This window comes from Eschrichtius robustus, chromosome 12 (assembly GCF_028021215.1).
Source record: "Eschrichtius robustus isolate mEscRob2 chromosome 12, mEscRob2.pri, whole genome shotgun sequence".
In the NCBI taxonomy this organism is placed as follows: Eukaryota; Metazoa; Chordata; class Mammalia; order Artiodactyla; family Eschrichtiidae; genus Eschrichtius; species Eschrichtius robustus.
The window spans coordinates 90,652,981-90,665,823 of NC_090835.1; the positions used below are offsets into that span (position 1 = coordinate 90,652,981).

The 12,843-nt window shown below is 37.3% G+C and overlaps 1 pseudogene; it reads right to left on the reverse strand.

Annotated features, from left to right (window-relative positions):
• Positions 1–1,069: 1,069 nt before the first annotated feature.
• The window catches only part of LOC137774119 (uncharacterized), an 802,702-nt pseudogene continuing 790,928 nt past the window's right edge, over positions 1,070–12,843 (reverse strand).

A 12,843-nucleotide genomic window follows, 5' to 3' on the forward strand; every position in this document is an offset into this window, starting at 1 on the left:
TTGGGTACTTTAATATCCTTACACTCTTAACATTGGATAAATCATCCAAAAAGAGAATTAATGAGGAAACAGTGGATTTGAACAATACTGTAAACCAAATGGACCCAACAGATAAATAATGAACACTTCATCCAGCAACAGCAGAATACATATACTCCTCAAATGCACATGAAACATTCTCCAGGATAGATCATATGTTAGGCTGCAACACAAGTCTTAGCAAATTTAAGAATATGGAAATCATACCAAGTATCTTTTCTACCACAATTGTATGAAACTAGAAATCAATAATAGGAGGAAAACTGGAAAACTCACAAATATATGGAAATTAAGCATCACACTCCTGAACAATGAATGGATCAAAGCAGAAGATAGCAGGGAAATGAAAAAGTATATTGAGACAAATGAAAATGGAAATACAAAATTAGATATTCACACGTAAGGAATGAAACTACACCTCTATCTTATACCACTCACAAAAATTAACTCAGAATGGATTAAAGCCTTAAATGTAAGGCTTGAAACCATAAAACTCCTAGGAGAAAGCATAGGGAAAAAGCTTTTTGACATGGGTCTTGGCATGATTTTTTGGATATGACACCTAAAGCATAAGCAACAATTTTTTTTTTTAAATGGCAGACTGCGTCATGCCAAAAGGCTTCTGCACAGTAAAAGAAAACATCAACAAATGAAAAGGTAACCTACAGGATGGGAGAAAATATTTGTGCAAACCACACATCTGATAAGGGGCTAATAACCAAAATATATAAAGAACTCATATAGCTCAATAACAAAAAATAGTAAGAAAAATGGGCAAAATCCTGAACAGACATTTTTCTAAAGAAAAATATTTAAATGGTCAACAGGTACATGAAAATGTTCTCAGCATCACTAATTATAATACCTGTATTATTTAACCAATAGGCAAAGCTGGCATAATCAAGAGACCTCAGATTGTAAGGGCTTTTATAATATTGGAGTTTCTTTCTCTGTGATATGCTGGCTGGAGGTGAGTGGTTTCATATTAGAATATCTCCCACACAGTGAAAAAGGGAAACAGAAAGTATCCATACCTTTAAGGAGGCATCCTGTCTCTTCTTGATTCTGGCCGGAATCTAGTCACATGGCACTCCAAGCTGTAAGAGAAGACAGAAAACACAGTTCCAATCTGGGTGGCAATGCATTCAGGTGAAACTAAGAAACTTGATTATTAAGTAAAGGAAAAGGAAATTGATAGACAACTAAGTTTCTGCCACTTAGTATTCAAGGATTATTTTTGAATAAGTAAATATCATTTATGTAACATTTGTTTAAAGTCCAGAACTGTAATACTGGATGAATTTCCAATCGAATCAGGGCAGTTTTGTCTAAGATAGTATTACAGAGTTTTAATAAATATTTGCATTAAGAATTATTAAGAGGAGAATGTCAATCACAAGTGTTCTTTTTCCCATTAACAATACATATTTTCTTCTTTCTGCAGTCTAATATGGTGCTGTAAAATATTTCTGTAGTTAAGGAGGAAACAAAACAGGCACATGGAAGTTTATTTGAAATTAGTAAGGGAACTCCATATACATACCTATGCTGAGACATATAGTGAGAAAAAGAACCCAATATTCTTTTACCCATTATTACCCATGCAGAGTCCCCCTTTTCTCCTTTTATCTTTCCGGGCCAAATGCCTTCTTCTCACTGAGACCACCTGACACATGCGTATTTTCCTGGCAGTTTCAGTAGAATGTCAACCCCAGGCCCTATACTGCATCTCTGTCTATATTTCATAACACCTAGCAAGACTGTGGTTGCTTAATTAATTCAGAGCAACAGTACTAATAATTAAATAACATGCACAACCCAATTTAAGAAGAGTAGCACTAAGTGGTTATTTTTTCCTCCACCAAATGTTGTTTAACTTAGCTATGTGCGTTTCCTAGTTTGTTAGCCAGCCTGAATTGAAATTCAGTTCACTGTATCTTCATCATGACCTACACATTATGCATCACTCTGCCAAGGGCTTTTAAATGTGCTTATTTATATGCGGCCTTTGGGCTTCCCAACACTATTATAAAAGCAAGCTGACCTAGAGATGTTCATGTTTTCTCTAAGGGACTGAAATGTCTGCCTCATATAGGCTCTATTAAGGGCAACGATTTATTTAAGTTCTGAAGGGAAGAGCTAACAAAATTGCATATAAGATATGGATATCAAAATTCACACAAAGAGAATCCTAGAAAATAATAAAGACAGGTAATATAAAAGTTGAGCAAATTTTAACCTAAAAATACCCTATGTAATTTTAGTTATGTCTAATGCTACATAAGGTTAAATCAGATGCCGTTTGTGTGTTTTAGCAATATTAGTAGTTTCATTTTCTCTATTCACATGCTGAATCCACCCTTTGAAGTAATTAGCATAATCACTAACATTATAAGATCATTTCCCTCACTCCAAATAAATGACCATCAAATTCGTGCCTACTCTCTATATTCAGAAATGCTTAAATAGTTCATTACTACCCAAATGACTATGGGGAAATGCCGCACATAAGATGAAAGTAATAATGATTCATACCCCACAACGAAGATGAAACTCTTCCACATAAGAATTAATTCACTGTAAAATATCTGAGATCAGGAAGATAATTGAAAGTACTAAAAATAAAATCGAAGGCAGTAGGTAATCTAAAGGTCACGAGACGTCACTAAACAATTAGAAGATTTTTTAATTTTGATAGGATTTATAAATATTACTACAGGTTATATTCTGAATATAGATTGCTTCCAAATTGAGTTTCCTGATATCTAAATGTATATCTAATGAAAATATTTTATATGCTATAATCTTTCGCCTATCATTCATATTACATTGATTAAAAAACTAAATGTCATGAGACTTATCACAAACAGAAGATTTTCTTAATTTTGGTGAGGTTAAGTTTTATCAATATAACTATAGCTTCTGTTCTGAATCCAGAACAACTTTTAAATGGTGCTTTATCTATCTAAACGTTCATCTAATGAAAATATTTTTATACATTACATGTTTCACATTTCTTATCACACTAAATCTAAAAGGAATCTGAAACACTTAATAGTACCCATTTAATATTCCAACAATATTATCTCCTGTTGGTAATAGGTTTTATTGATTTTCAAATATAAACCTATATTATCTGAAACAAGTGAGGACAAATAAGGAAGATATTATTCCTAAATTTAAAGATATAGCAAATTTGCTATCGATTTACATGGCATCACACAATGTATTAGTGATACCGGTTAATAAGGAATTTATATTTCTTAATACTGAACTTAGAGTCCAGGTCTAAGCAAAACTGTGAAGAAAAGTGTTTACTGGTAGCCTATTTCCTTTTTTGTATGTATCCTTTTTTTCTCAAATACCTTCTGAGTCCATGACGGTCCCTAGCATTACCGTACCCAGGACTAATGCACATTGGCATGCATCCCTTACACTGTAAGCCTATTACGGTTGGCAACCATATGATAGATCAGTGCCTACCCCAGACAGGTGATGAAATATTTTGAAAATGACCCATGGTTCATGCTCTCTAAGCCACATCCTTCCTTTCATGCGAAGCTCTACTAACAGCACACAATGCCAGAGTTATCATTTCCTCTCTTCAGTATCTGCTCCACTTTAAAATCTTACGGTCCCTGAGAATCTTATAAAAGATCAGGGTCCCTGTTCACTTTGGCCAATGTAAATTTCTGAGGTAAATATTTAGCCTACCTTTAATGTCTGTAGTGTTTTCCATTAGGGACTATTGTTCACCCTAGGTATCAAGTTATGCATTGAACAACTCCAGGTGTTGTCATGCACCTTCAAGTCATTCTAGATATGTAAGGTTATTGTGGCAGTTTTCTCAGCAGATGGCTTCGAAGGGTCTTGAAAAATGGAGGCTTTTCCCTAATTTGCAGAAACAGTCAACAAATATAATTAATTTCTAATTTCCAAATGGTCAAAAATATATCAAAAGGTGCTCAACATCATTTGTCACTAAAGAAAAGCAGGTTCAAAATATGATAACTACTAAACATCTACAAAAATGGCTAAAGCTAAAAGAACTGAGAGCAAATTAGACTCACACACTGATGGCAGGAGTACAGCTCGATGCAATTACTTTTGAAAACTGCTTGGTCATATCTAATAAATCTGGACACACAGACATCCAGTATGGCCAGTTGTGGGTGTGCCCAACAGAAAGGCATATATATGGACTCAGACATATAAAAAATTTCAGAACTCCACCTGCAGCCCGGGAGGCCTAAGAAGGGTCGGACCCGCGTGCCTAGCGCCCTCTCCGGGGCCCTCGCAGCTCAGAAGACCAACTGAGCTGCAAGGAGATTAACCAAGATGGCGGAGTAGAAGGACGTGCTCTCACTCCCTCTTGCGAGAGCACCAGAATCACAACTGGCTGCTGGACAATCATCGACAGGAAGACACTGGAACTCACCAAGGAGGATACCCCACGTCCAAGGACAGAGGAGAAGCCACAGTGAGACGGTAGGAGGGGCGCAATCAGAGTACAATCAAATCCCATAACTGCTGGGTGGGTGACTCACAGACTGGCGAACACTTATACCACAGAAGTCCACCCACTGGAGTGAAGCATCTGAGCCCCACGTCAGGCTTCCCAACTTGGGGGTCCGGCAACGGGAGGAGGAATTCCTAGAGAATCAGACTTTGAAGCCTAGTGGGAATTGATTGCAGGACTTTGACAGGACTGGGGGAAACAGAGACCCCACTCTTGGAGGGGACACACAAAGTAGTGTGCGCATCGGGACCCAGGGGAAGGAGCAGTGACCCTGGGGGAGACTGAACCAGACCTACCTGCTGGTGTTGGGGGGTCTCCTGCAGAGGCGGGAGGTGGCTCTGTTTCACCGTGGGGACAAGGACACTGGCAGCGGAGGTTCTGGGAAGTGCTCCTTGGCATAAGCCCTCCCAGAGTCTGCCATTAACCCCAGCAAAGAGGCCAGGTAGGCTCCAGTGTTGAGTTGCCTCAGGCAAAACAACTAACAGGGAGGGAACCCAGCCCCACCCATCAACAGTCAAGTGGATTAAAGTGGATTAGAGCTCTGTCCGCCACAGCAACAGTCAGCTCTACCCACCACCAGAGCCTCCCATCAAGCCTCTTAGATAGCCTCAACCACCAGAGGGCAGACAGCAGAAGCAAGAAAAACTACAATCCTGCAGCCTGTGGACCAAAACCCACAGTTACAGAAAGATAGACAAGATGAAAAGGCAGAGGGCTATATATCAGATGAAGGAACAAGAAAAAACCCCAGAAAAACAACTAAATGAAGTGGAGATAGGCAACCTTCCAGAAAAAGAATTCAGAATAATGATAGTGAAGATGATCCAGGACCTCGGAATAAGAATGGAGGCAAAGATTGAGAAGATGCAAGAAATGATTAACAAAGAACTAGAAGAATTAAAGAACAAACAAACAGAGATGACCAATACAATAACTGAAATGAAAACTACACTAGAAGGAATCAATAGCAGAATAACTGAGGCAGAAGAACGGATAAGTGACCTGGAAGACAGAATGGTGGAATTCACTGCTGCGGAACAGACTAAAGAAAAAAGAATGAAAAGAAATGAAGACAGACTAAGAGACCTCTGGGACAACATTAAACCCAACAACATTCGCATTATAGGGGTCCCAGAAGGAGAAGAGAGAGAGAAAGGGCCAGAGAAAATATTTGAAGAGATTATAGTCGAAAACTTCCCTAACATGGGAAAGGAAATAGCCACCCAAGTCCAGGAAGTGCAGAGAGTCCCATACAGGATAAACCCAAGGAGAAACACGCCGAGACACATAGTAATCAAAATGGCAAAAATTAAAGACAAAGAAAAATTATTGAAAGCAGCAAGGGAAAAACCACAAATAACATACAAGGGAACTCCCATAAGGTTAACAGCTGATTTCTCAGCAGAAACTCTACAAGCCAGAAGGGAGTGGCATGATATACTTAAAGTGATGAAAGGGAAGAACCTACAACCAAGATTACTCTACCCGGCAAGGATCTCATTTAGATTTGATGGAGAAATCAAAAGCTTTACAGACAAGCAAAAGCTAAGAGAATTCAGCACCACCAAACCAGCTCTACAACAAATGCTAAAGGAACTTCTCTAAGTGGGAAACACAAGAGAAGAAAAGGACCTACAAAAACAAACCCAAAACAATTAAGAAAATGGTCATAGGAACATACAAAAGACACAGGCTTGCTGAATGGATACAAAAACAAGACCCATATATATGCTGTCTACAAGAGACCCACTTTAGACCTAGGGACACATACAGACTGAAAGTGAGGGGATGGAAAAAGATATTCCATGCAAATGGAAATCAAAAGAAAGCTGGAGTAGCTATACTCATATCAGATAAAATAGACTTTAAAGTAAAGAATGTTACAAGAGACAAGGAAGGACACTACATAATGATCAAGGGATCAATCCAAGAAGAAGATATAACAATTATAAATATATATGCACCCAACATAGGAGCACCTCAATACATAAGGCAACTGCTAACAGCCATAAAAGAGGAAATTGACAGTAACACAATAATAGTGGGGGACTTTAACACCTCACTTACACCAATGGACGGATCATCCAAAATGAAAATAAATAAGGAAACAGAAGCTTTAAATGACACAATAGACCAGATAGATTTAATTGATATTTATAGGACGTTCCATCCAAAAACAGCAGATTACACGTTCTTCTCAAGTGTGCACGGAACATTCTCCAGGATAGATCACATCTTGGGTCACAAATCAAGCCTCAGTAAATTTAAGAAAATTGAAATCATATCAAGCATCGTTTCTGACCACAATGCCATGAGATTAGAAATGAATTACAGGGAAAAAAAACGTAAAAAAGACAAACACATGGAGGCTAAACAATACGTTACTAAATAACCAAGAGATCACTGAAGAAATCAAAGAAGAAATCAAAAAATACCTAGAGACAAATGACAATGAAAACACGACAACCCAAAACCTATGGGATGCAGCAAAAGCAGTTCTAAGAGGGAAGTTTATAGCTATACAAGCCTACCTAAAGAAACAAGAAAAATCTCAAGTAAACAATCTAACCTAACACCTAAAGAAACTAGAGAAAGAAGAACAAACAAAACCCAAAGTTAGCAGAAGGAAAGAAATCATCAAGATCAGAGCAGAAATAAATGAAATAGAAACAAAGAAAACAATAGCAAAGATCAATAAAACTAAAAGCTGGTTCTTTGAGAAGATAAACAAAATCGATAAGCCATTAGCCAGACTCATCAAGAAAAAGAGGGAGAGGACTCAAATCAATAAAATCAGAAATGAAAAAGGAGAAGTTACAACAGACACTGCAGAAATACAAAGCATCCTAAGAGACTACTACAAGCAACTTTATGCCAATAAAATGGACAACCTGGAAGAAATGGACAAATTCTTAGAAAGGTATAACCTTCCAAGACTGACCCAGGAAGAAACAGAAAATATGAACAGACCAATCACAAGCAATGAAATTGAAACTGTGATTAAAAATCTTCCAACAAACAAAAGTCCAGGACCAGATGGCTTCACAGGTGAATTCTATCAAACATTTAGAGAAGAGCTAACACCTATCCTTCTCAAACTCTTCCAAAAAATTGCAGAGGAAGGAACACTCCCAAACTCATTCTATGAGGCCACCATCACCCTGATACCAAAACCGGACAAAGACACTACAAAGAAAGAAAATTACAGACCGATATCACTGATGAATATAGATGCAAAAATCCTCAACAAAATACTGGCAAACAGAATCCAACAACACATTAAAAGGATCATACACCACGATCAAGTGGGATTTATCCCAGGGATGCAAGGATTCTTCAATATATGCAAATCAATCAATGTGATACACCACATTAACAAACTGAAGAAGAAAAACCATATGATCATCTCAATAGATGCAGAAAAAGCTTTTGACAAAATTCAACACCCATTTATGATAAAAACCCTCCAGAAAGTAGGCATAGAGGGAACCTACCTCAACATAATAAAGGCCATATATGACAAACCCACAGCAAACATCATTCTCAATGGTGAAAAACTGAAAGCATTTCCTCTAAGATCAGGAACGAGACAAGGATGTCCACTCTCACCACTATTATTCAACATAGTTCTGGAAGTCTTAGCCACGGCAATCAGAGAAGAAAAAGAAATAAAAGGAATACAAATTGGAAAGGAAGAAGTAAAACTGTCACTGTTTGCGGATGACATGATATTACACATAGAGAATCCTAAAACTGCCACCAGAAACCTGCTAGAGCTAATTAATGAATATGGTAAAGTTGCAGGATACAAAATTAATGCACAGAAATCTCTTGCATTCCTATACACTAATGATGAAAAATCTGAAAGAGAAATTATGGAAACACTCCCATTTACCATTGCAACAAAAAGAATAAAATACCTAGGAATAAACCTACCTAGGGAGACAAAAGACCTGTATGCAGAAAACTATAAGACACTGATGAAAGAAATTAAAGATGATACCAACAGAGGGAGAGATATACCATGTTCTTGGATTGGAAGAATCAACATTGTGAAAATGACTATACTACCCAAAGCAATCTACAGATTCAATGCAATCCCTATCAAATTACCAATGGCATTTTTTACGGAACTAGAACAAATCATCTTAAAATTTGTATGGAGACACAAAAGACCCCGAATAGCCAAAGCAGTCTTGAGGGAAAAAAATGGAGCTGGAGGAATCAGACTCCCTGACTTCAGACTATACTACAAAGCTACAGTAATCAAGACAATATGGCACTGGCACAAAAACAGAAACATAGATCAATGGAACAAGATAGAAAGCCCAGAGATAAACCCACGCACCTATGGTCAACTAATCTATGACAAAGGAGGCAAAGATATACAATGGAGAAAAGACAGTCTCTTCAATAAGTGGTGCTGGGAAAACTGGACAGCTCCACGTAAAAGAATGAAATTAGAATACTCCCTAACACCATACACAAAAATAAACTCAAAATGGATTCGAGACCTAAATCTAAGACTGGACACCATAAAACTCTTAGAGGAAAACATAGGAAGAACACTCTTTGACATAAATCACAGCAAGATCTTTTTTGATCCACCTCCTAGAGTAATGGAAATAAAAACAAAAATAAACAAATGGGACCTAATGAAACTTCAAAGCTTTTGCACAGCAAAGGAAACCATAAACAAGACGAAAAGGCAACCCTCAGAATGGGAGAAAATATTTGCAAACGAATCAACGGACAAAGGATTAATCTCCAAAATATATAAACAGCTCATTCAGCTCAATATTAAAGAAACAAACACCCCAATCCAAAAATGGGCAGAAGACCTAAATAGACATTTCTCCAAAGAAGACATACAGATGGCCACGAAGCACATGAAAAGATGCTCAACATCACTAATTATTAGAGAAATGCAAATCAAAACTACAATGAGGTATCACCTCACACCAGTTAGAATGGGCATCATCAGAAAATCTACAAACGACAAATGCTGGAGAGGGTGTGGAGAAAAGGGAACCCTCTTTCACTGTTGGTGGGAATGTAAATTGATACAGCCACTCTGGAGAACAATATGGAGGTTCCTTAAAAAACTGAAAATAGAATTACCGTATGACCCAGCAATCCCACTACTGGGCATATACCCAGAGAAAACCGTAATTCAAAAAGACACATGCACCCGAATGTTCATTGCAGCACTATCTACAATAGCCAGGTCATGGAAGCAACCTAAATGCCCATCAACAGACGAATGGATAAAGAAGAAGTGGTACATATATACAATGGAATATTACTCAGCCATAAAAAGGAACGAAATTGAGTCATTTGTTGAGACGTGGATGGATCTAGAGACTGTCATACAGAGTGAAGTAAGTCAGAAAGAGAAAAAGAAATATCGTATATTAACGCATGTATGTGGAACCTAGAAAAATGGTACAGATGAGCCAGTTTGCAGGGCAGAGGTTGAGACACGGATGTAGAGAACGGACATATGGACACCAAGGGGGGAAAACTGCGGTGGGGTGGGTATGGTGTTGTGCTGAATTGGGCATTTGGGATTGACATGTATACACTGATGTGTATAAAATTGATGCCTAATAAGAACCTGCAGTATAAAAAAACAAACAAACAAAACAACTAATACTAAACTTTCATTGGGTTATTTGTATGGAAATATGTTAATATAAATGTTTCAGACATTACATGAAATTTCTAAAAATCTTATATGTTCTGGTATAATGTTATAAGTCATAATCCTAGTTATTACCTTAAAATGTATATCTCAGAAATAACTAATTTTCTTGTCAACTGCATTATTATGAACTTTCATCAAATTTTTAACTGTGGTCACTTTTAAGTCTTTTGTCATTTACAGACAGTTCTGTGTGTACTCTGATGCTTTTGCAAATATGTTCCTATAAAAGGGTTTCATCTTTAAGAAATTCATGGAAAAGACTCTGACAAGTACAGGTTTCTGGTAACTGACTGTACTGCTGAACTGAATGAATAAGCATTTTCAGAACTCTAATGAAAAACTGATGAACTCATAAAAGTGCTAACAAAAGATCAAGATGAAAAAAAAAATTTAATTACATGGGACTGAGTGCACTGATGAGGATGAGTATAATTTTTGTGACTTTCTGTCTGAATTAAAAAAAAAAAAAATCCAACAAGGACTCAGAGGCAAAGAATATACAAATCAATTTTCACTGCAAAGTAAAGGAGCTGTTACAGTGGAGGATTACTGGACTGAATGTCAATATTATGACATAGTATGAGTGTGTTTCATGTTTGGTAATTGCAATCATTGTTGCTTTTGTTGTGGTCATCCATGTACAATGCTTGGTGTCAGTCTGTTTATCTCTTGTAAAAATAAAATACAGTGTGTGTGTGTGAAAAAAAATTTCATATCACACTATCTGTAAAAGCTAAAAACTGGGAATAAAAACAATATCCATCTACAATAGAATGGATAAAGAACAATTGTGATAATGGACAATGGAATACTATATAACAAGGGAAAAGGAAAAATATTGCTAAATGCAGAAAAGATGGATAAATGTTGAGTGAAAGAACAATCATAAAGGTTTAATACCACATTATTCAACTTATATGAAGTTAGCGAACAGACAAAATTAATCTATGATTACCTTTGGAGATAAATGACTGAAGGAGGCTCTAGATCTGAGTGGTAGTTAGATAGGGGTGCTCATTTTGTAAAAGTTGGCTGGCTGCCTACTCTGATCCCTCATAAGGCAGCACTGGAATGCCATAGTAAACAAACAAACAAACAAAACCCATGCAATTTTGTCCACATCAGAAACAGTGATTCATCGCTCAGGGATTGACTCACATTACCCAGGCACATAAGATTTAGGTGGTTAAAAAAAAAAAAAAAAAAAAACTTACTGAAAGACATACATTCTTTCCAAAATGTTACTGGCAAAATAATAATAATAATATAACATCTTTTAAAAATTAAAAACATTTTAATTAAAAAAAAAAAGAGGTGGGAAAACAAATTGTCACTTCATCAGTTTAAATTAGTAAATATAGCTGTTTCAATAGGATGGACACATTTACTCCATGAAAACAAACCCCCATGGAAAGCAATATTATACAAACACAAGAACAATAAATATGGACTAATAAATGTCCTTTTACTGCACAATGCACAGAACCTTGGCCATGCTAAGTATGAAGGGCGAATATAATTCAAGAGGCATTTAGTTATATTCAATGACACTGGTTAAAGTTTACTGCTCAAACACCCAAACACTTTATCAACCTCATCTCCCATCTCTCATATGGCTGCAGATATAATTTTGACACTTAAAGCAGCTCTCATGGAAGAATTTCAAGCCACTTAGGGATAGTGTGACCCTCAGAGAAAGTTATTAGTGGTAATCTAAAGTTTAAAGACATTAAAACTTAATCCAAGTCATGTTTGCTTTGAGGTTAAAGATAAAATCAGAAGAGGAATTAGGATGCAGGGCTTCAATCCAGAGATGTAAGCACTCATTCACTCAAGAGCTATTTATTGTGAAACAGCTATTTTTGGCCAATCATAGCCTTATGTGCTAGAGATAAAGTGGTCTTCAGACAAGCCTTTGCCCTCAAAGTGATTACATTCCACAAAGAAGACAGACAGGGCTTGCCTGGTGGTGCAGTGGTTGAGAATCTGCCTGCCAATGCAGGGAACACGGGTTCGAGCCCTGGTCTGGGAAGATCCCACATGCCGCGGAGCAATTGGGCCCGTGAGCCACAACTACTGAGCCTGCGCGTCTGGAGCCTGTGCTCCGCGACAAGAGAGGCCGCGATAGTGAGAGGCCCGCGTACCGCGATGAAGAGTGGCCCCCATTTGCCGCAACTAGAGAAAGACCTCGCACAGAAACGAAGACCCAACACAGCCAAAATAAACAAATAAATAAATAAATAAAGGAGTTCCTTTTAAAAAAAATAAAAAGAAGACAGACAAACCATATGTACCTACAGGCAGACCTCTTTTTATCATGCTTCACTTTATCGCACTTCACAGATACCGCTTTTTTGACAAATTGAATGTTCGTGACAACCCTGCCTCAACAAGTCTATCGGTGCCATTTTTCCTACAGCATATTCGCTCACTTCATGTCTCTGTGTCACATTTTGGTAATTCGCAATATTTCACACTTTTTCTTTATTATTATATTTGCTGTGGTGATCTGTGATCAGTGACCTTTGATGTTGCTACTACTGCTGGCTGAAGGCTTAGATGATAGCATTTTTTAGCA